Below are 22,426 nucleotides of genomic sequence, written 5' to 3' on the forward strand. Positions count from 1 at the left end.
TTTGTCTCAGTTGATTATATATTATAATTTTTTGAAATCTTGAGGGACAAGATAAACCACCAATCCGAGAATCAGCAGTCTCAAAGAAATCTAGAAGCCCCCTCATTAAAAAATTTTAAAATGTATATATACTAAAGCCACTCTTGGATAGGAAGATTTATATATTCTCATTTAAGTTGTCTGAAACTTTTCCCAACTTTTCCATTGAGCCTCTATTTTTAATGAAACTTCCCTATATAGTCTGCTCAAGAACCCAACTTTTAAAATATTACCTTGGAGAATATCTTGTAAAGATGAGATAGTTTAAAAGTTATTTGGTTGAGGAAAACATTTACAGATTAAAGGAGTCTAGGGAGATATGATAACTGAATCTAATACATGACTTTAAACTGTATCCTGTACTGGAGGAAGAAGACACTCCTACAGGACTTTATTTGCTCAGTTAAAAAATTGGAAAATAGACATTAAAATACTTTATACTTGTTAAATTTCCTGAGGTTAATAACTATATTATTATTGATGAAAATGTCTTTGTTCTTAGGAAGTACACACTGAAGTATTTTGGGTTAAAAGGACATGATATATGCAACTTACTGTCAAATGTTTCAGGAAATATGTTTATCTTATATAAAGAAAATGATGCAAATGTTAACAATTAGTGAGCTGGATAAATATATATAGGAGTTCTAATCATAATATCATTAAATATCTATTAGTATAATTTAGAACTTTAAAAAATCTTAGATACAGTCTATTTAATTCTCATCTGTCCTGTAGTTTCTTTAATGTTCACTTCAGCTTGCTTCATTAAAAGTCTGTTAAGTCCCTTGGCTCCATAAATATGCTTTGTTTTTAAAAGTAGATCTTTTTTTTTTTTATCTTAAGTATTTTGAAGGAAATTCAAGAATAAGAATCTATTATAGTGTTTTTCAAACTGGTATAAATAATTGCAGATATTTTTTGAGTATTTAGTTTGTGCTTGTCATATTCTAAATATTTTACATTTAATAATATATTTTATTTCACAACAACCTTATGCTGACACCTTGCCTTGATTTGTTTTTTCAATTCTAGCTAAAACAGAGCTTAGATAGTAAGCCTCAGAAGCTTTGTGTTTTCTTATCTCTTTTTTCCAAATAGAAGCTGTGGAAACTGGTAATCAGGAACTTAATGTAGAAAAATTGATTGTATTTATATTAAGAAAAATTCCATATTTAGATCTAACTTCAAGCTAGGCTTTTGCCTTTATAATGTGGGAAGGAGCCACATATCAAGACTATTCTTTGGTAATTACTCAGAAAAAGGAAGTAAATAGGACTTTTTAGTACCCAAGTAAGAGGCAGACTGATGGGGAAACCCCTAAAAATTAAAAAATCAAGGGGCCCACATAGTATTGCTAACTTTAAAAAATATTTTATATTGAGTTAAAACATCATATTATACAGTGCATAAATACTGAGTGTCATTTTGATGAAATTTTATGAAGTCAACACTCATTTAACCAATACCAAGATCAAGATATAGAATATTTTCATCAATCCAGGAGCCTCCTTCATGCCCCCTGACAGTCATCACGCACTCCCAAAGGTAACTATTATTCTGACTTCATTCAATATTCATTAGTATTGTCTATTTTTGAACTTCTTGTGTCTTTTTTTGATCAACATGTTATTATGTGAGTTGTTCATGTTGATTCATATAGCAATAATAGGTCATCCTTTTTCACTGCTTTGTAATACTCCATTATATGTATATACCATAATTTATTTATCCATTGTACTTTCCACTAGCATTTGGATCATAATCAGTTTTTGGCTGTTATGATGAATTTTGCTGTGAACATTTTCAAGTATGTCTTTGTTACGTATGTATGCATTTCTGTTGGATAAATATCCAGGAGTGAAATTGCTGGGACAGGGTATTTGGCTGTTTAGCTTTAGTAGATACTCCTAGTTTTCAAAAGTGGTTGAAACAATTTACACTTCTCCAACAGTGTATAAGAGTTCTTGTTGCTCTCCATCCTCATCAGCACTTTCAGTTATTAGTATTTCAAATGAATAGCTCTTCTGCAGTATATGTTGTGAAATTTTATTTGTACTTTTAATTTATGACTCCCTGATAACTTTAAAAATTAGCAGATGTTTGTATGCCTGTTGATCCTTTGGGCATCCTCTTAAGAAATGGCTGTTTATGTCTTTTGCCCATTTTTGTCTTGGGTTGTCTATCTTACAGATTTGCAGGAGTTATTTAAATTTTTTGTTGGATTAAGTATTAAAGACATCTCTCTTACTTCTTCACTCTTTTAGTAGTGTGTCTTAGTTAAGATAATTTCTTAATTTTAATGAAGACCTTTTTATCAAATTATTTGTTTATGATTAGTGCTTTTTGTGTTTTAAGGAGCCTTTTTTTATCTCAAAGCCAAGAAGATATTCTGCTGTTTTCTTCTATAAGCTTGATTATTTTAACTTTTACATTTAGATTTATTCTTAGGTGGTAGGATTCATGGTTCATTTTATTTTCCATATGGAAATCCATTTGGCCCAGCATTATTTATTGAAAAGACTGTCCTTTCTTACTGTAATGAAGTAAGTTACCTTTGTTGTAATTCAGGTGACTGTGAGTCTATTTTTGGACCCTGTTCTGTTCCATTGGTCTGTTTGTTGTTTTGCCAGTGCTATATTCTTTTAATTATTGTAGTTTTAAATCTTCCAACTTTTCTTCTTTAAAATTGCTTTGGTTCTTCTTAGTCCTTATGAATTTAAGTAAAAATTTTACATTCAGCCTGTCAGTTTCTTAAATAAGTAAATAAATAAATTCTGTATTTAATATTAAGCAAATTTAATATTATTTCATATTTTTGACTTGTTTAATATTGAATCTGTAGGTCAATTTGGATATGTTGGACATCTTTCAATATTGAGACTTTCAATACATTAACCATGGTATATCTCCATATATTTTGGTCTTTAAAATTTATCTCAGAATATTTTGTTGTTTTGTATGTAGAGTTTGTATACATCTTTTATTACCTTTTAAAAATGTGATAATGATATTGTGGTTATGCTTTTGTAAAGTCTTTGTAATTTATAGATTCATATTGGAGTATTTACAGATGAAATGATACAGTTTTGGCAATTTGCTTCTAATGATACAAAGGATGGGAAGGAAGGGGGCAGGGGCAAAGATGAAACAAGATTGACCATGACTTAATAATTGTTGAAAATGGATGATGGATATTTGGGTTAATAATTAGTCTTTTTTACTTTTGGGTATGTTTGAAATTTTCCATAAAAATTAGTTTAAAGATAAATAATGACTTAATGACTGTTGTAGATTGAAACACAAATATATAGGAGTTTAGAAGTTCATAATAATACTTAAAAAAAAAACCCTCATAGGGAACAGCTGAAAATCATTGGTAAATGAAAGACTCAACCATTTATCTTTTTTTGCGCAGATTATATTCCAGGATAAGCAAATAGTTAAGACAGAAAGTTTACTGTATAGAAGAATCATAGCTAACAAGAAATCCTGGGAGAATGATAGGATTAGACACTCACTACAATGCAGTATCTTAATAGAATTATGGATCTAGATAATGATCAGTCGTTGACTAAAGCCATTAGGTGAAAAGTGTGTTAGGAAAATGGATATAATACAATGGACAATACAATGGATAAGCCTCTCTAGAGCTAAAAATTCTGAATAGAATACAGAGTAACTATCTCTGAAAATTAATTATAGCAGGCAGATTGAGAAGGGGAGTCATAACTTGAGGAATAGTCTAGATAATGGTGAATTTACTTTTCTTTCTTTCTATGACCCAACTTTGACCAAATGGTGGGCTAAATTATGGAACTGCACAATGGATGTAGAAATTTGCAAAAACCCTTAGAAAAACTCCCTATTTCTAGCCAGAGGACAAGGGAAAAAAACCCCTTTTTTGCTTATTCTCCCCCAAGCCTTTCCTGAGACCATCTCCACCTATAAAGTTGCATTGTCATGGTGGCACAAGCACTTAAAACCTTGAGAGAAAACCGATTTTCTGGTCAGAGGTTTTGGGAAACAGGCCCCTGGAAACTGGAGCATGCTAGGGAAATATCAGAAGAGAGCTGATATGAGAGGATACCCATGTCACTCATGAGCTACATGTGCACAGAACAGATCCAGAGAAACACAGCGAAGACTTAGAGAACTGATGTACAATACAAACCAGTGTTCAAATCCAGACTTGCCTCTGAGTGATGTGTGTAAGGATAAACCCAAATAACATAGCAGAGGCTTTGAAAACTGAGCTAACATTAGAACTCCCACTCTTAGAAGGCAATACAGAACTTGTAGTCTAAACTTAAGCAAAAAACCCAAATTCTCCAAAAGATAATAGGATCTAAACTTTCATAACCTAATATTCAGAATGCTTAGTATATAATCCAAAATTACTTGACATACAAAGAATCAGAAAAATGTGACTTTTTTTTTTAAACTTAAGGAAACAGGGAAAAGACAATAGATGCCAGCCCTGAGATGATGCAGATGATGAAATTATCAGAAAAGACTTTAAAGCAACTGATATATCCATGTTCCATGAGGTAAAAGTGAACATTTTTTGAAATGAGTAGAAAAATAGTTCTCTGAAACAGAAATCATACAAAAGAATCAAGTAGGAAATTCAGAACAGAAACATACAAGAAATAGAAATTTATTGCATGGGCTCAGTAGCAGACTTGAAGATAAATCAGTGGAAATCTCAAGTCATTTTCTTCCGTATCAAGGATATGTATCTATTCTATAATACTTGTTAAGTCTAGGTTGCACCCTGTGAAACCTGGTCATGGGCCTTCTGGCTGTTAATTAGCGGGCTGTTTAAACATCCTCTTATCCTTAATTACTCATACTTGCATGCTGCAAATAAAAAAATATATCTGTGCAAGTTGAGTTCCATCTCCCTTGATACTCCACAGATTCAGATAGGATCTTGCCCTGCAATTTTCTCAAACCTTGTCATTTCAGGTAATAGGTCAAAATAATTGTCTTTTTTATGAAGTGATTACACTGCAAAAAGTTAGGGGAATACTTGTGGCTTTGAAAGTTGGCACATTTTTTAGTATTCTATATGGATTTGGTGACCTCATTGATGAAATACATAATATGTCATAACATTGTCATTATATTTATACAGATTAGTTATAAGTTAGTAAATATCTCATGAGCTGACCCTAAGCCTATCATTTTCATAATACTTAAGCAGATTTCTTAACAGATCCCTATAGATTTACAGCACTAATGAAATTCTGTACTTTTTTTAGGTTGTTGTAATTCATTCTCTCTTTTTCTGGAGATCCATCTCAGATGCCTTTTAAAAAGAAAACATTCCACAAAGACTTGGATTAATTAATTTTTTTGTACATCTGTTTGATACTTATAAATTATGCGAGAGTGTAGTATATATATTAAATAATTGTCCAAAAGGAGAAGCATGCTCTCATATTCATTTGGGCATTAAACTAAGCAAACATCCATAGAGCCTGTTGCTGCTATATAGCAATAAAGTTAGACTTCAGTTGCAGTTGAACTTAGGCATCTGAAACTGTCATCCACATTGCTTCTCAATTCCCTTGAAGGAACATAAAAGGAAAAGATAGTTCAGAAGTTACAAACTTATGGACATGATGATATGATCTTTTATCTGTTGATAGATCAAATTATTTAATGTTTATCCCCAGAAGATACTTTGTCTTGATGAAAGAGACTTCTTGGGTCATGGTGTGTGATAGGCAGAATAATGGCTTTTCGAAGATGTCCACATCCTAAGTTCCCAGAAACTGTGACTGTATTAGGTTATGTGGCAAAGAGGAATGAAGGTGACTAATCAGCTGAATTTATAATGGAAGATTATTTTGGATTATCTGGGTGGGCCCAGTGTAATCACAAGGGTCTTTATAAAGAAAGAGGGAGGTGAAAGAGATGGCAACGTGAGAAGGACTTGGCCTGCTGCTGGCTTTGAAGGTTGAGGAGGAGATCCATGCGTGAGTCAAGGAATGCACAGAGCCTCTAGAAGCTTGTAGAGGCAAAGAAGCAGTTTTTCTGCTCACGTTTCCAGAAAGGAATGCAACCCCGCTGACACTTTGAGTTTAGCCCAGTGAGACCTGTGTTGGACTCTGACCTACAGAACTGGGAGAAAGTAAATTTGTCCTGCTTCGTTCCATTAAGTTTGTGGTGATTTGTTATAGCAGCTATAGGAAGTTAATACACAGTACCTCTGTTTAAGTTTTTCACTAACATGAGTTTTACAAATTGATGAATTGAATCCTGATTCACCGTCGGGATTGACAGTGTGATTTCCTGGAAGATCAATTCTGTTTTGTATACTAGGAAGTCATTTGTGTTGATAATATGTTGGGTAGATCTTTGTATACCAGGGATCTTTATTTTTGACTTAATAGGAATGGTGATACATTTAGTGTGGCTGGAGAGTAGGGAGTATGTAAACAGTGAGGGTGAAGTGGGAGATGAGGCTGGAGAGAGAGAATGAAGCTAGAAAGGAAAATTAGCGTCTTAAAATGTAGCAAAGCAAGTGATCTTCAGAAGCCTTAGTTTCCCTCCACATGTTCTTTAATATTTGTATTCTTTGCACTTCTATTAGTAAATGCTGTTAAGTTGGAAGTATAGGAAGTTTTTATTATCAGCTTGACTTTAGCTGTATTTGAGTTGTAAGCTATTACTGCATTTTGCCACAGAATGGCTCATGGAATGGCTTATTTGTATGTTAAACATACAAAGGAATCAGTGGCAAAAAGGAAGGCTAGAGTTTGGACAAACATGAAAAAGAATTAAGCATTTTTCATAAAGGATGATGAGCAGCCTGACCAACAGAGACTGACACTATCTCTTATATCCCCTGACCATCTCAGATAACCTGCCTTGCTCTGTGAGATGAGAAACTGAAGGCCCAGCAAAGATTAGGAGGATAGGACAGGTTAAAAAAAAAAAAAAGCATAAACATAAATAAATAAATTAGAGCTATACAGCCAGTTAGAAAAAAAATGTGTATGTTTTTTAGTGTATGTGGTGTGTGTGTATGGATTCAAATCAAGCAGATCACATGCTCTCCCAGCTCTTATGTAAGATACAGAGGGATAAAGTGCTTGAAATTAAGAATATGGAGGGGCATGTGATTGTTGGTAATGCTGAGTTCTAGAGTAACTTCAGGGGGATGAGTGGGAGGTGAGCACAGGATTGTTGGAGGAGAGGAGATCAAGGAATTGGCCAAGATGTTCGAAGGATCATTTTTGTGGATATCACAGTCCAAAAATAATGACAAAAGAGGTATTGGAGAGAGAAACAGCCCTCAGGGAATGAGAAGGCTTGTTCTGGGGGTTTATGAATGCTTACAACAAGGAGATGATAAATAGCTTAATTGGAGGCATGAGATTCAAAATTGGGGAGTTTAGTGGGGGAGAAAGGAGAATAATTCAGGACAGTGAGAAACAAGTCCATCTCACACCAGGGCTACTCATATGAGATGTGAGAGAGAAAACCAGTCATCATTTGGAAGGCATGGAGCTAGAGCAGAACTCTTAGAGAAGAGTGAACTTTCTGTTGGTGCAGGAAAGGTGGAGAGAGTATGCAACAACAATATTGAAGAAGTAGGATATTTTGCTAATAATATACTGTAAGTTCCAGAGGACACAATTAAAGGATTTTGGAAATGGGAAAGAAAAGGGAAAGGGGTTAATGTGGGGATATATAAAGTATAAAGGGACAAGAGTCTAGGTGATGGGAGATGACCTGGGGGTCTTGGGCTCCTCCTGGTGACTGATACAAAAGGAAAGTAGGGTATAATGGGATTCATTCTAATGGTTTCCTAGGCAGATTATTTTATTTTATTTTTTATATAATTTTTTTTTTATTTTGTGGGGGAGGTAGTTAGGTTTATTTATTTATTTATGTTTAGAGGAGGTACTGGGAATTGAACCCAGGACCTTGTACATGCTAAGCATGTGCTCTACCACTTGAGCTACACCCTCTGCCCTCAGATTATTTTAAATATGGATAGAGAGAGGGTTTGAGGAAGGCAGATTTATCAAGAGCAGTCAGAGATTTTGGACCTGTATTAAATTTCTTTTGCTGCCATTAAAGTACCACAAATTTAATGGCTTAAAACAATACAAATTTATTATCTTAGAGTCCTGCAGCTCAGTAGTTCCACGTGCATCTCACTGAGCTAAAAGCAGGGTGTCAGTAGAGCTGCATTCCTTTCTGGAGGCTTCAGAAGAAAATGTTTCCTTGTGTTTTCAAGCTTCTAGAGGCTGCCCATATTCCTTGGCTTGTGGCTACCTTCTTTCACCTTCAAAACCAGCAACACAGCATGTCTCTGACTGTTCTGTCTCACAGCTCTCTCGACCACAGCCAGGAAAGACCCTCTGCTTTTAAAGACTCATGTGATTCCTTTGGACCATCTAGATAACCCAGGATAATCTACCATCTCAAAATCTTTAAACTTCATCACATCTGCATAGTTCATTTTTGCCATATAAGGTAACATAGTGCAGGTTTCAGGGGTTAGGGCGTGGTCCTTTAAGTGGGGCCATTATTTTGCCTACCACAGGGCTGCCTTTCTCTTGCTGTGGATACTAGTGTGAGGCCTGGTGCAGAGTGTACAGATTCAGGGTTATGGTACCTGGTTCAGTGTGTAGTTCATGCTGAGACCTAGGCTTGGGCTGTCCTTGCACCTTCAGATCTTCTGTAGGGCTCATTTGAGGCTGAGGACAGGCTCAGGCCTCAGTCTCATCTCAAGAAAGGATTACGGTGCTCATGTATTGTGTGGACCAGATCAGTCCATTATATGAAGAGGGAGCTCAGACATAATTTGAAGAAATACATTAGTTGAATCATTGGAATAGTCTTGTGTGCCACTGAGAGAGCTTATTAATCTTTCAGTTTTTGTTTACTTAATAAGACTTCAAAAATACCTCACGTCTAAACATTTGACAGGCTAGAATTTATTAGCATTTAATGTTTGTCTTGAAACAGAATCTTCTTTGGTTGTAAGAGGTCTGGTTCATGAGACTTTGATTTGGGGTGTGTTTCTTGTTCTTACTGTCAATTTTTAATTCATGTTCTTAGAAATTGTTGTAGAGTCTAGAGTGTTTTTCATCATGCTAATATTTTATATCCATTATAGAGGAGGGCTAATGTTCCCATTCACTACTGGATTGAGAACTGCTGTTAAATTTCACCTTTACTCATACATTAATTAATTTTAAAGATATTTCAGTCTTTCTTTACAAGTTAAAATTGTTCTCTTAGAAATAATTATCTTCTTAACTATAATACAAACAGTAATCTGCAGAAGTACATTTGAATTTTTCATAAATGGTGATGAATGTAGTTAAGGATTGTTGCTTGGATTTTGTATTATACTGGTCAATTTCAGCACGACTTTTAATTAATGTTATTAGATCCATCAGTCCCAGAAATACCTGTGATATCAGATTTAACTAACCTAAATTCCGAAGTAGGTCAGTGGGTCAATAGGTTATTAGGTTAGAAAAGGATTTATTTAATTTGCATTTTTTAAACCCAGGTTCTTGAGTTAACTTTTTAATAGTTTTAAAATTAGTAATGATTAGATTAAATGAAAAGTTATTTTCTTTAAATTATGTGAAATACATAGGAAAATAGCCTCTTACTCATGTTTTGTAACAGTAGCATGTTTCTTTGTTATTCATGTCTTGTTCTCTGGAGTGGATAACATGTATTTTATGTTCTTTTGCATAGCCAGGGCTCTAGTATTGGACAATGGAAAACAACCAAAAATTAAAAAGGCAGCAGTTAAGTTTTTCTGATTACAAAAATAATACGTGCTTATGGGAGAAATTTTAGAAAGTACTAAAGAAAAAGTAAAAAAGGAAAAAAAATTCGTATTATTACTCAGGAATAACAAGAGTTGATACTTTGGCATATTTGGATTTATGTTTGATGTATTTTGATGCCCCTGTTACTGCTGTTGGATGTTTAAATCTTTCTAGCTTTACTATTTTAAATAACAGTGTAATGAATATAAAACTTTGGATACATCTCTGATTATTTCCTTTTGTTTTTAAGTGAAATTACTAGGCCAAAGAACATAAGTATTTCAAGTTAATGATACTTCTTATCAAACTTTTTTTTCAGAAAGAGAGCCCTAATTTACTTTTTTTTTTTTTTTTTGGCTTTCTTCTTTTTTTTTAATTGAAGTATAGTCAGTTACAGTGTGAAATTTCTGCTGTGCAGTTTAATGTCCCAGTCATGTGTATGTATACATAAATTAGTTTTCATATTCTTTTTCATTAAAGGTTATTACAAGATATTGAATCCAGTTCCCTGTGCTATACAGATATATTTGTTTTTTATTTATTTTTGTATATAGGGGTTAACATTTGCAAATCTCAAACTCCCAAATTTATCCCTACCCAAATCCTTCCCCCCAGAAACCATAAGATTGTTTACTATGTCTGCAAGTCTATTTCTGTTCTGTAGATGAGTTCGTTAGTGTCCTCTTTTTTTTCCTTTCCTTTCCTTTCCTTTCCTTTCCTTTCCTTTCCTTTCCTTTCCTTTCCTTTCCTTTCCTTTCCTTTCCTTTCCTTTCCTTTCCTTTCCTTTCCTTTCTTCTCTTTCTTTCTTTCTTTCTTTCTTTCTTTCTTTCTTTCTTTCTTTCTTTCTTTCTTTCTTCCTTCCTTCCTTCCTTCCTTCCTTCCTTCCTTCCTTCCTTCCTTTCTTTCTTCCTTTCTTTCTTCCTTTCTTCCTTTCTTCCTTTCTTCCTTTCTTCCTTCTTTTCTTTCTTTTCTTTCTTTTCTTTCTTTCTTTTCCACATGAGTGATACATGGTATTTTTCTTTCTCTTTCTGGCTTACTTCATTTGGAATGACGATCTCCAGGTCCATCCACATTGCTGCAATGGCATTATTTTATTCTTTTTTTATTGCTGAGTAGTAGTCCATTGTGTAAATATACCACAGACAGTAATCTGTCGATGGACGTTTAGATTGGTTCCATGCCTTGGCTGTTGTAAATAGTGCTGCTATGAACATTGGGGTGCATGTATCTTTTCGAATTAGAGTTTCCTCTGGATATATGCCCAAAAGTGGGATTGCTGGATCATATGGTAAGTCTGATTTAGTTTATTGAGAAATCTCTATACTGTTTTCCATAATGGGTGCACCAGACTACATTCCCACCAGCAGTGTAGGATGATTCCCTTTTCTCCACACCCTCTCCGGCATTTATCATTTGTTAACTTTTGAATGATGGCCATTCTGACTGTGAGATGTTAATTAACCTCATTGTAGTTTTGATTTGCATAGCAGTATTGAGCATTTTTTTTATGTGCCTATTGGCAATTTGTATGTCTTCGTTGGAGAATTGCTTGTTTAGGTTTTCTGCCTGTTTTTGGTTTGGTTGTTTGCTTTTTTCTTATTAAATTGTATGAGCTGTTTATACATTCCAGAAATTAAGCCCTTGCCAGTCTCATCTTTTGCAAATATTTTCTCTCATTCCATAGGTTGTCTTTTTGTTTTGCTTATGATTTCCTTTGCTGTGCAAAAGCTTGTAAGTTTAATTAGGTTCCATTGTTAATTTTTGCTTTTATTTCTATTGCCTGGGTAGACTGCCTTAGGAGAACATTGCTAAGATTTATGTCAGAGGACGTTTTGCGTATGTTTTCTTCTAAGAGATTTACAGTATCTTGCTTATATTTAAATCTTTAAGCCATTTTGAGTTTATTTTTGTGTATGGTGTGAGGGAGTATTCTAACTTCATTGATTTACATGCTGCTGTCCGGTTTTCCCAGCACTACTTGCTGAAAGGACTTGTGTTTTCTCTGTTGTATATTCTTGCCTCTTTTGTCAAAGATTAATTGACTGTAGGTCTGTGAGTTTATTTTTTGGGCTCTGTGTTCTGTTCCATTGATCCATATGTCTCATTTGTGCCAATACCATACTGTTTTTATTACTGTAGCTCTGTAGTATTGTCTGAAGTCTGGGAGGGTTATTCCTTCAGCTTTGTTCTTTTTCTTCAGTGTTGTTTTGGCAATTCTGGGTCTTTTGTGATTCCATATAAATTTTAGGATGGTTTGTTCTAGTTCTGTGAAAAATGTCATGGATAATTTGATAGGGATCATATTAAATCTGTAGATTGCCTTGGGCAGTATGACCATTTTAACCATATTGATTCTTTCAATCCAAGAACAAAGGATATCTTTCCATTTCTTTAAGTCATCTTTAATTTCCTTAGTCAATTTTTGTAGTTCTCTGTGTATAAGTCTTTCAACTCCTTGGTCAGATTTATTCCTAAGTATTTTATTGTTTTGGATATGATTTTAATAGGGATTGTTTCTGTACTCTTCTTTTTCTGATATTTCATTGTTAGTGTAGCGACTGATTTCTGTATGTTAATCTTGTATTCTGTAACCTTGCTGAACTTTTTAATCAACTCTTGTAGTTTTTGTGTGGAGCCTTCAGGGTTTTCTCTATATAGTATCATGTCATCCACATACAGTGACAATTTAACCTCTTCTCTTCTAATTTGGATCCCTTTTATTTCTTTTTCTGATTGCTGTGGCTAGGACTTCCAAGACTGTGTTGAATAGAAGTGGTGAGAGTGGGCATCCTTGTCTTGTTCCAGATTTTAGTGGAAAGGCTTTCAGTTTTTCAGCATTGAGTATTATGCTGGCTGTGAGTTTGTCATAAATAGCTTTTGTTATGTTGAGATATGTTCTCTCTGTACCCATCTTGGTAAGAGTTTTTATCATAAATGGGTATTGAACTTTATGAAATGCTTTTCTGCATTTATTGAGATGATCATGTGATTTTTGCCCTTTTGTTGTTTGGTGGAATTCCTCAGTGAAGCCATCTGGTTCTGGACTTTTGTTTGCAGGGAGGGCTTTTTGTTGTTGTTGTTGTTGTTTTGTTTTTTGCTGATTCTATTTCATTTTTAGTGATCAGTCTGTTCAGTAGAGCCCATTTCTTTAAATTCTTTGCTCTGCCTCCTTCCCATTTTACTAGCTAATTTTCTACCTGTCTCTAAGATAACTAATTTTTCACCTGGTTTCAGTCTTAGCCTTTTTTTCTCATTTTGTATGTTCTTTCTAGAAAAGCCCATCTAATCATTATTTTTAATTTACATGTTTGAGTTGATGGCTCCCATTGACATCTTCACCCAGTTCTTTCCTGAATGCCAAAACCCACACTTCCTACTGCCTATTGGACACTTTTCTTGCATGTCCCATAGATATCTTAAACACAACATGTCTAAAACTGAATCCATCATTGAAAGTATTTCTGAAGTATCTGTAACAGAGTGATTAAAAGCATAGTTCAAGCTAAGCTGTCAGGATTTGTATCTCAGGTTTACTGCTGAACTTGTCCAGTTTACCTCTTCTCTTTGTATTTCATTTTCCTCATCTGTGAAATGGACATAATAATAGAGGTGAATATGATTTTTGAGTCTTAAATGAGAGAAAACTTTGAAGAATGCCTGGCACATAGTAAATGTTCAAAAAATGTCAGCTACTGCTTTCAACATCATTCCTTCCCACTCCCCTCTAATTTATTCCTCCTATGTTACCTATCTAACTGACACATGTGTCCAAACCAAAATTTGAGTAATACTGTTGACTGCTCCCTGCCTCTGACTTCTGTTCATCAGTCACCAAATTCTGTCTAATCATCTTAGTATCTATTAAAATTTCTATATTTCTTTCTGTAACCTCTGCCTCTATATCTGTTACCTGAACCATTATAATACTCCTACTAGTCCCTAAATCTAGTCCTGCCTCCTTCAATTCCATTCTCTATATTGTATCCAGAATGATAGTTCAAAAGAACAAACTTATTAATGCCATTTCCCTGCTTAAAACCTTTCAGTGTCTTCATGGGGAGGGGGAGGGTCCCTTTGTGTGACTTTTCATGATCTGCTCACCTCATTCTCATTTGTTACCCTACCCCTGTCCTTAGGTTTTTGCTCTAGTAATACTTAACCACTTATAGTACTCTAGACGCACAGGTCTACTTATGTCTCCAGACTTTTGTATACACTGTTTTTCTGGCATAGATCAAATTTATCTGTCTCTTTGCCTGGTGAACTCTTATTTATCCTTTAGATCTCAGCTTAGGTATTACTTCTCCAGGAGACTTCCTTAACTTCTCTGTCACTCCTAGTGTATCAACAGAGCACTTTGTGCCTTCTCTGGGAAGTGCCTCAAAAGTAGTGGCTGTGTCTATTTCACTATTTGAAAACTACAGTCAGTATAGTATTAGTCACTTGTGTTGGTGCTCAGTAAATATTTGCTAAGTGATAATATATGAAGTAGAATTTTTAAGGAATCACTAATATTTAACTATAGTATGTTTTAACTTGAATTTCTTTGATTTCTAGGCAGGAATAATTTTTACATTTATTAATGATCTGTTTTCTTCATGGCTTATTTAGTTATACTTTTCTTTTCTTTTTGGCTGGGTTTTAACTTTTTAACGCGTATCTTTTGGAAACCCTTATTTGTTAAAAATAATAACCCGTTTTCGTACTGCAAATTAAGTATTTAATTTTGGTTTTTAAAGAGGGAAATGCCATTTGTGTTTATTTTGTTAATAATTGGTATCCTTGTGGATTGTATCCTTTGGTCTTCACAACAACTGCCTTGGGTAAGAATTCTGAGGCTTAGGATAATAAGTAAATTGTCCAAAGATTTTCTCCCATGCTTTTCTGACTCTAAACTCCTGATCTTGATTTCTATACTTAATCCTTCTCCAGCATGGTGAGTTTGTTAAATGCTTTAATTCTGACTAAATAACCCTATCCCAAAGTACCTTTAAAAGCAAGTAGGACACTAGAATCTGGTTTCTGAATTTTACTTCATGCGTAGTTTAGGAATTCAGTCCTGTTTCTCTGGTGTTTTTGACTTAGACCTATTGTTTTTATTTGACTCCTTCAATCTCCAAGGATTTTGTTGTTGCCATAAAAAAAAAAACCCTTTTTGTTGCTGTCATATTACATATACAATATATTCCTGTTTTTTTTCTTTTTTTTAAATTAGAATGGACATTGGATGTGTCAGAAGCAAACTTTTGAGTGTAAAGTTTTGTATTAACTTTGATGTGGCAAGGTTGGGTTGATCTTGGTTAATTCAGTTATTCACAATGCTTGTTGAGTTTTTAGTATTTGCCAGATATTTTGACAAGTCCTAGTAATAGATGAATAAGTAAAGTATAATTCCTGCTTTGAAGGAGCTCATGATTTAGAAGAATGTTAAAAATAAGAATGTTACAGTGATATCCCACTTCTGCAATGTAAAATAGTAAGAAAATTCCTGATTTCCTTGTTAATGAAAGAACATTTCTAATTAAAATTGATAGGTCTTGAAGTTCTTTCCATACCAAAAATTTTGCCTTTTTGGTTAAGTTTATTCCTAAGTGTTTTATTCTTTTGATGCTATTTTAAGTGGCATTGTTAATTTCTTTTTCAGTGTTTGTTGTTAGTGTATAAAAATGCAACTGATTTTTGTATGTTGATTTTGTGTCCTGTTACTTTGATGTTTATTAGCTGTAACTTTTTTGTAGACTGTCTTACATATAAGATCATGACCTCTGTGAACAGAGATAATTTTTCTTCTAACTTTCCAATTTGAATGCGTTTTACTTTTTGCTTAATTGTTCTAGCCAGGACTTGCAGTATGGTGTTGAATAGAAGTAGTGAGAGTGGAAATCCCTATCTGGTTCCTCATCTTAGAGGAAAAACTTTCAGTTTTTCACTCTTGAGTGTGATATTAGCTGTGGAGCTTTTCATAAATGGCTTTTATTATGTTGAGAAAATTTCTGTCTGTTCCTCGTTTGTTTAGTGTTTTTATCATAAAAGGGTGTTGATTTATGTCAAATGCTTTTTCTACATTAATTGTGAGGTAATCATATGATTTTTATCATGTGGTTTATCACATTAGCTGATTTTTGTATGGCAAGCCATCGTGTCCCAGGGATAAATTCCATTTGATCATGGTGTGTGATTCTTTGATGTGCTATTATATTTGATTTGTTAATATTTTGTTGAGAATTTTTGCATCTGTATTTATCAGGGATGTTTGCTTGTGGGTCTGTCTGGCTTTGTCTCAAGGTAATGTTGGCTTCATAAAATGACTTTGGAGGTATTCCTTTCTCCTCAGTTTTTTGGAAAAGCTTGAGAAGGATTGGTGTTAATTCTTTAAATGTTTGGTAGAATTCTCCAGTTGAATATTTGGCCCTGGGCTTTTCTTTGTTGGGAGGTTTTTGATTACTGATTCATATATCCTTATTAGTTACTTGTATGTTCAGATTTTCTGTTTCTTCATGATTCAGTCTTGATAGGTTGTATGTATCTAGGAATTTATTTCCTCTAGATTACCTCATTTGTTGGTGCTTAATTGTTCGTGGTAGTTTATTATGATACTTTGTATTTCTGTGGTATTGCTTGCAGTGTTTCCTATTCTTGTTCTCTGCTAAAAACTTTCATTTTTAAAATTTTTTTTTTAATTCTCTATTTTGTTTCTTCTTTAATCTTTATTATTTCCTTCTTTCTGCTAGTTTGGGGCTTAGTTTGTTCTTTTTCTAGTTCCTTGAGATGTAAAGTTGGGATCTTTATTTGAGATCTCTCTTCTTTTTTAATGTAGTAGTTACCACTGTAAACTTCCCTCCTAGTACTGTTTTTGCTGCATCCCATAAGCTTTGATGTGTAATGTTTTTGTTTGTCTCAAGACATTTTGTAATTTCTTCTTTGACCTGTTGATTTTTCAAGAGTGTTTAATTGCCATGTTTGTGAATTTTCCAGTTTACCTTGTACTACTGATTTCTAGTTTCATTCTATTGTGGTCAGAAAAGATACTTGATAGGATTTCAATCTTAAATTTGATAAGACTTGTTTTGTGACCTAACATGATCTATCCTGGAGAATGTTCCATGTGCATTTGAGAAGAACATGTATTCTGGTGCTGTTGGTGGAATATTTTAAGTCCATTGGTCTACAGTGCTGTTCAAGCCATCTGTTTCTTTATTGATCTCTGTCTGAGGTTCTGTCCATTGTTGAAACTGGGGTATTGAAATCTGCTAATACTGTGTTGCTATCTCTTTCTCAGTTCAGTTCTGTCAGTGTTTGCTACAAATATTTTGAGTGCTTTGATGTTGGTTGTGTATGTATTTATAATTGCTATATCTCCCTGATTAATTTGACCCTTTCATTATTATATAATGTCCTTTTTCTCTCTTGTGACAGTTTATGACTTAATCTATTTTGTCTGATACAGGTGTGGCCACTCTTGCTCCCTTGGTTATCATTTGCATGGGTTATCTTTCTAGTCGTCTACTTTCAGTCTGTGTGTGTCCTTAAATCTAACGTGAGTCTCTTATATATAACATATAGTTGAATCTTGTTTTTAAATCCATTTACCTAGTTTGTCTTTTGATTGGTAACTTTAATTCATTTGCATTTAAATTCATTACTGAGAGGGAAGGAGTTACTATTGTCTTTTTTGTTCACTGTTTTTGTCTTTTTGTCACTTTTTTTCTCTTGTCTTCCTTTATGTTTCACTGATTTTTTTTTTTTTTTAATAGTGACATGCTTTGGTTCCTTTCTCATTTCCTTTTGTGTATCCTCTGAAGGTGTTTTCTTTGTGCTTATCATGGGTCTACATAAAACATTATGTAGTTGTAATGGTCTGTTTTAAGCTGGTAACAACTGAACTCAAAAAACTCTATTCTTTTACTTCTCTCCCCCACCACACTTGGTTTTCTCTGTCACAAATTACATCTTTTTATATTGTGTATTTATTAACATATTTTTATGGTTACACTTATCTTTATACTTTCTTTTAGCTTCTGTAGTAAGAATTATGATTGTTGTAGTTTACTTTTTAAGTTATTTTCTTTTAGAAACAATTTGTAGAGTTTAGCGTTTGTTACATGCATTTTTGTGATGAAGTTCTAAATTTTGTTATGTTTCAAAATTATTTTAAAACCTTTTTCATGATAAATGGCTATGTAAGTTGAATAAATCTAACAATTTGTTTTTCTTGTTTAAACAGAATTCTGAGACTGATGGTCAGCCATACAGAAGGATACATTGAACCTATAGTTTTCTGAAGAATCAGTTCAAAAGATCCAAAAAATACAAAAGGTAATGAAAGGGTTGTATCTTGGAATATACTTTGAAATGACATATTCCCTGAAAAAATATATAAAAAATCCATAAACTATTTTGACACACTAATTTGAGTAATGTTTTATTTAAAATTTTTTCCTGTTGAGGATTTTGCTTTTATTTTCATCAGTGATTTTAGCCTGTAATTTTCTCTTTTTGTGGTGTCTTTGTCTTGTTTTATTATCAGGGTGATGCTGGCTTCATAGAATGAGTTCAGAAGTATTCCTTCCTCTTCAGTTTTTTGAAATAGTTTGAGAAGGATAGATACTAACACTTATTTAAGTGGTTAGTAGAATTCGCTTGTAGAAGCTGTCTGCTCCTGGACTTCTTTTTGTTGTGAGTTTTTAAAATTGCTGATTCAATTTCATTACTGATAATCAGTCTTTTCATATTTCCTGTTTCTTCCTGATTCAGTCTTGGGAGATTGTATGTTTCTAGGAACTTGTCCATTTCTTTTAAGTCATTCATTTTATTGGTGTATAGTTGTTATAATCTCTTATGATCCTTTGTATTTTTGTGGTGTTATTTATAACTTCCCCTTTTTTACTTATGATTTTATTTGGGGGTCTCTCTCTCTCTCTCTCTTTTTTTTCCTTGATGAATCTGGCTAAAGGTTTATCAGTTTTGTTTATCTTTTCAGAAAACCAGATCTTTGTTTTATTGGTCTTTTGTGTTGTTTTTTAGTCTTTATTTCCTTTGTTTCTACTCTGAGTTCTTATTTCTTTCCTTCTACTAACTTTGAGTTTTCTTTGTTCTTCTTTTTCTAGTTCCTTTGGGAGATTAGGTTAGATTGAGATTTTTCTTGTTTCCTGAGGTAAACTTGTATCACTATAAACTTCCCTCTTGCAGCTGATTTTGCTGCATCCCATAGATTTTGGATCATTGTGTTTCCATTTTCTTTTGTATTATACTGTAGGTATTTTTAAAATTTTCTCTTTGATTTCTTCAGTGACCTGTTGGTAGTTTAGTAGCATATTGTTTAGATTCTACATCTTTGTGTTTTTTGCATTTTTTTCTCATAGTTGATTTGTAGTCTCATACTATTGTGATCTGAAAAGATGCTTGATATGATTTCAGTCTTCATAAATTTATTGAAACTTATTTTGTGGCCTAGCATGTGATCTATCCTGCAGAATGTTCCATGTACACTTGAAAAGAATGTATTCTGCTACTTTTGAATGGAATATCCTTTATATGTCTATTAAGTTCATCTGATCTAAAGTGTTGTTTTAAGCCAGTATTTCCTTACTGATTTTGGGTTTGGATGATCTGTTCATTGATGTAAGTGGGGTGTTAAAGTCTCCTACTGTTGTGTTACTGTTAATTTCTCCCTTTATATTTGTTAGTATTTGTCTTATGTATTTAAGTGCTTCTGTGTTGGGTGTGTATATATTTACAATTGTTATATTTTTTTCTTGGATTGATCTTTTTATCATTATGTAATGTCCTTCTTTTTCTCCTGTTAAGTCTTTATTTTAAACTCTGTTTTGTCTGATATAAGTGTTGATACAGCTTTCTTTTTGTTTCTGTTTGTATCGAATAGCATTTTCCCTCTCCTCACTTTCATTCTTTGTATGTCTTAGTTCTGAAATGAGTCTTTTGTAGGCAGCGTATGTTTGGGTCTTTTTTTTTTTTTAATCCATTTGGCCACTTTGTGTTTTTCGATTGGAGCATTTAGTTCATTTACTTTTTTTTTTTTTAACATTTTTTATTGATTTATAATCATTTTACAATGTTGTGTCAAATTCCAGTGTTCAGCACAGTTTTTCAGTTATTCATAGTTCATTTACTTTTAAAGTAATTATTGTTGGATATGTACTTCTGGCCACTTCATTAAGTGTTTTCTGGTTGTTTTTCTAGGTTTTTTATTTATTTATTTTTTTGCTTTGGTTTTTTTTTTTTTTGTTTTGGTTGTTCCTTTCTTCTGCTGCTCACTTTGTTTGTGATTTGATTTCTATCTCTAATGTTATATTTATTTGAATTCCTTTCTTTTCTTTGTGTATGTATCTATTAAAGATTTTTGAGTATTGGTTACCATGAGATTTACATATAACTTTGTGTGTGTGTATGAGATTATTTTAAGTTGGTTTGAATGCAGTGTAACAAACCTGCATTTTTACTTGCCACCCCCACAGTGTTTAATGGTTTTGACAGCATATTTTACATCTTTTTGTTTTGTGTGTTCCTTAACTACTTTTTGTGGATGTAGATGATTTTGCTACTTTTGCTTTTCAGTCTTCCTCCTAGCTACTATCTTTACTGTATGTTTTCCTTTACCAGTGAGTTGGTTTTTTTTTTTTTTTTTTGGAATTTTTGTATTTCTGGTTATGGTCTTCTTTTCCACTTAGAGACTTTCCTTTAACATTTCTTGTAAAGCCAGTTTAGTGGTGCTGAACTCTTTTAACTTTTGCTTGTCTGTAAAACCCTTTATCTCTCCTTGAAATCTGAAAGATAGCCTTGTCAAGTTGACTACTTTTGGTTGTCGGTTTTTCCTTTCATCACTTTGAATATATCTTGAAACTCCCCTCTGGCCTTCAAAATATCTGCTGAGAGCTCCCTTGTACTTAACTAGTTGCTTTCTCTTGCTTTTTTTTTAAGATTCTGTATCTTTAATTTTTGCCATTTTAGTTACAGTGTTTCTTGATGTGGACTTTTTTGAGTTGATCTTGTTTGGAACTCTTTGTGCTTCCTCGGCCAGGACATGGATCTTTCCCAGGTTAGGGAAGTTTTCAGGTTTATTTTTTCAGATAAGTTCTCTGCCACTTCCTCTGTCTCTCACCTTTCTTGGACTCCTATAATTTGAATGTTAGTATGCTTGATGTTCCAAAGGTATCTTAAGGCATCTCATTTAAAAAAAAAAATTCTTCTTTTTCTCTTTAGCTTGGATGATTTCCACTACTCTGTCTTCCAGTTCAGTGGTCTATTTCTCTGTATCATCTAATTTACTGTTGGTTTCTTCTGCAGTATTTCTTATTTCAGTTTTTGTGTTCTTCAACTCTTTTTGATTCTTCTCTATATTTTCTAACTCTTTGTTAAACTTCTGCCTTTGTTCATTCTTCTCCTGAGTTCTTTGAACATTTTTTATGGTCATTACCTTGAACTCTTTATCAGGGAGATTGCTTATCTCTAGTTAAACTTAGCTCTTTTTCTGCCTTTTTTTCTTGTTCTGTAGTTTAGAACATACTCCCCTATCTCCTCATTTTGCCTGATTTTCTGTGTTTATTTTTATATACTATGTATGTCAGTTATGTTTCCCAATCTTGGAAAAGTCACCTTATTTAGAAGTCCTGTGGGGCCCAGTAGCACACTTGCGTCTGGTCACCAGAGCCATATATTCTAGTAGTGTCCCCTTTGTGGCTTTTCTGATGTGATGGGGCTGACTACTGTGTGTGCTTTGGTAGGTGAGGGTGGCTTTCAGTCTTACTGGCTGCCGGGCCATTCCTCAAGGACATACCAGTACTAATCAGAGAAGGAGCAGCTAGTGAGATGGATAGAAAAGTAGGAAAGTGTTGTGTCACAGAAGCCAGGAAAAGAAAAGTAATAAATGCATAAATAGTCATTTATATCCCACGTTACTGAGAGTAGAGTAAAGCAGCTGTTTGTCAGCATGAATGTCATTGATAACTGTAGTAAAGAGTGAGCAGTATGTGTACTGTAAGTTCTGGCAGGTACTGCTAGCTGACTTTCTCAGTGTCATCAGCAATAAATATACAAAAGTGCTGGTTTTCTCTACATCCTTCCCCCACCCTCCAAAAAAAGAGTGAGCAGTCTCAGTGGGAGTTGGTGAGGATGAAAGCCTGATTAAAACTGATGAAGTGAGAATGAAAAAGTTCGATTAAAGATGGCAAAAAATACAGTTAACTTCCATTTTCTCTCGAAACTGTATTAATGCTAAAGGATTTTTCTGAACGAGCAGAGAATGGGAGAGGAAATAATTGCAACAAAATTTTGGATCCTGAAAAGCCAAAGGAAGTGTGGTAACTGTCTTATAGACCCTAGAATCCCAGGCCCACTGTGGGAATGTTCAGAAACAAACTTTGTGTTACTGTAGGGCCTCTAAAATGTTCAGGAGTTGAGTGTATTCTTTACTTCTGCAAATAAGAGTGAGGGTGGGACTAAAAACAGGATGATTTGTTGAAAATCTGTTTATAAGGTTATTCTGCTCCATAAATCCTTCCCTGACTTTGGAAACCCAGGCAACTATCCCTCTTGCCTTTCTTAGCAGAGGG

General features: G+C 33.7%; 1 protein-coding gene across 13 annotated transcripts in view; it reads left to right on the forward strand.

The window, feature by feature from the left end:
- The window catches only part of CLOCK (clock circadian regulator), a 112,285-nt gene that overhangs the window by 30,181 nt on the left and 59,678 nt on the right, over window positions 1-22,426 (forward strand). For 7 of the 13 annotated variants that reach the window (XM_064486428.1, XM_064486439.1, XM_064486441.1 and 4 more), the window contains 2 exons: window positions 1,544-1,587; window positions 18,082-18,173. The gene's annotated coding sequence lies outside the window, so the exon portion shown is untranslated. Of the gene's footprint in view, window positions 1-1,543; window positions 1,588-17,375; window positions 17,395-18,081; window positions 18,174-22,426 lie in introns of those variants that run through there. The other 6 variants (XM_064486444.1, XM_031434410.2, XM_031434350.2 and 3 more) reach the window with 2 other exon arrangements.

This window comes from Camelus dromedarius, chromosome 1, assembly GCF_036321535.1.
Source record: "Camelus dromedarius isolate mCamDro1 chromosome 1, mCamDro1.pat, whole genome shotgun sequence".
In the NCBI taxonomy this organism is placed as follows: Eukaryota; Metazoa; Chordata; class Mammalia; order Artiodactyla; family Camelidae; genus Camelus; species Camelus dromedarius.